Below are 2,263 nucleotides of genomic sequence, written 5' to 3'. Positions count from 1 at the left end.
AAAAAAAAAAAAAAATTAGAGACCCAGTAATCCCTTTCCTAGATATATAACTAAGAGATGTGAAAACACATTAACAAATTAACTTGAACATAGTTAACATTTACTCATACTAAAATAAGTGGAAACAATTCAAGTGGCCATCAACTGGTGAATGGATAAACAAAATACAGGGCTGTCCTCTCTCAGCATCCACACAGATTGGTCCCAGGACACTGTGGATACAGAAATCCAATGATGCTTAAGCCCTTTATGTGAAATGCTATATTATTTACACATAACATGCAATATCTTCCTGTATACTTTAAATCATCTTCAGGTTACTTGTAATACTTAACACAATGTAGATGCTATGTAAGGAGCTGCTACACTGTATTATTTAAGGAATAATGAAAAGAAAGAAGCCTGCACAGATTTGGTTCAGATGCATATTTTTTCTGTTTTTCTCCGGTACCGGGAACCGAACTCACGACCTTGCGCTTGCCAGGCAGGCGCTTTGCCGCTGAGCTAAATCCCCAGCCCCTGCATATTTTTTCTGAATGTTTTTGATGCCAGGTTAACTGAATCCACACATATGGCCCTAACTCACAGACACAAGGGGCTGACTATATATCCACACAATGGGATATTTTTATGCTATAAAAGAGAAGAAAACACTGACCCATGTTACAACACAGATGAACCCTGAAAACATTATACTACATAAAAGGAGACAACCACCACATATGATGATTCTATTTACATCAAATGTCTAGAATAGGCAAATCCACAGGGACAGAAAGTAGATTAGTTGTGGCTGGAGAGAGGAAACTGGAAGTAACTACTGTATTTAATGGATATAGGGCTTTTTTGGGGTCAATGAAACTTTTAAAATTAGATAGTGATGATCACTGTATGTTTCTGTGGATATACGGAAAACCACTGAATTATATGGTTTAAGAGGTGAATTTTATAGCATATGAATTCTATCTTAAATTGTTTTTTAATAAGTTAACTTGTTATTAGTCATTCCACATATAAATGATTTTTCATAATTCACCTTTTTTCATAGATGAGTTATTAGAACTACAAGAACATACTGTTTTCCATTTGTTTCCAGTGCAAGGGTTAGAACCCAGGGCCTCACATATGCTAGGCAGGCATTCCACTACTGAGTTACATACCTAGTCATTTTTTAATTTTTAGACAGGGTCTCACTAAGCTTGCCAGGCTAGCCTCCAGCCTGCAATCCTCCTGCATCAGCCTCCTGACTAGCTAGGATTATACAGAAAGGCCACCACACCCAAATAGACTGTGCTGTTATAGAGATAAGAAGAGAAGTATATTTTAAGGGTAGAACAGTCATTACTATCTGGTAAAAGACTGTTAAATTGTGGTCCCCAACCAGAGGCATCAACATCCTCTAAGAACCCCAGCGGGGCAGGCCCCAGATGTTCCTCCTCAGAAGCTCTGCAAGCCAGGGCCAGAAATATGGCCTTGTGTTTTGACAGCCTAATCTCTGAGGACTACTGAGATAAAATAAGGGATCCTAGAAAGATAAGCAATAAAGGGGGTTATGGTATTCACTGGACTGGCAATTTAGAAGTTACTGACACTCTCCATGGAAGTATATTCAGCGGAGGAGTAAAGGCAAAGCCATAATCTCTTCCATTTGTTTGTTTTGGATTTGAATTTTTTTTCTCATTTTTATTATGTACCACCTGTCTGTGGTACATAGTGACCACATTCATCATGAGGAGTTGGTACATATATATATATATATATATATATATATATGTGTGTGTGTGTGTGTGTGTGTGTATAAAATACATCTTAATTCTTCTTACTTCTCCTCTCCCTCCCTCCCCTCTACCTCCATCTCTTCGTCCCATTCCCATCTGCAAAAGGAATTAAGGAATTTTTTTGGGCGGGGGGGAGTTAAGGAATATTTGGAACGTGAAGAGATGCAGTCTGATTCTCTTTCAAAATTCTTTGCTCAAAAAAAAAAAAAAAGAAAAAGAAAAATTAAGAATGAATGAATTGGGCTGGGGATGTAGCTCAGCAGCATAGCATCTGCCAGGCAAGTGTGAGGCCCTGAGTTCAATTCACAGTATCTAAAAAAAAAAAAGAAAAATAGGAATAAAATAAAACAGAGTTTCAACTGAGACTAATAGGAGAGTAACAATAGTTAACAAACAAGTATTCATTATCTATTCCTTTCTATAGAGCAGTAGAAGACAGTAATACAGTTTTGTTAGCTATCCTGTATACACATAATTACGTAATT

General features: G+C 37.2%; 1 protein-coding gene across 3 annotated transcripts in view; it reads right to left on the bottom strand.

Annotated features, from left to right (window-relative positions):
* Positions 1-2,263, bottom strand: part of Nucb2 (nucleobindin 2) — a 41,248-nt gene that overhangs the window by 17,980 nt on the left and 21,005 nt on the right. The window lies entirely within an intron of this gene.

Source organism: Chinchilla lanigera, unplaced genomic scaffold (assembly GCF_000276665.1).
Source record: "Chinchilla lanigera isolate Chin_1 unplaced genomic scaffold, ChiLan1.0 scaffold00013, whole genome shotgun sequence".
Classification (NCBI taxonomy): Eukaryota; Metazoa; Chordata; class Mammalia; order Rodentia; family Chinchillidae; genus Chinchilla; species Chinchilla lanigera.
The sequence above is the reverse complement of the archived record's forward strand: the minus strand, read 5'-3'. Positions and strand labels throughout refer to the sequence as shown.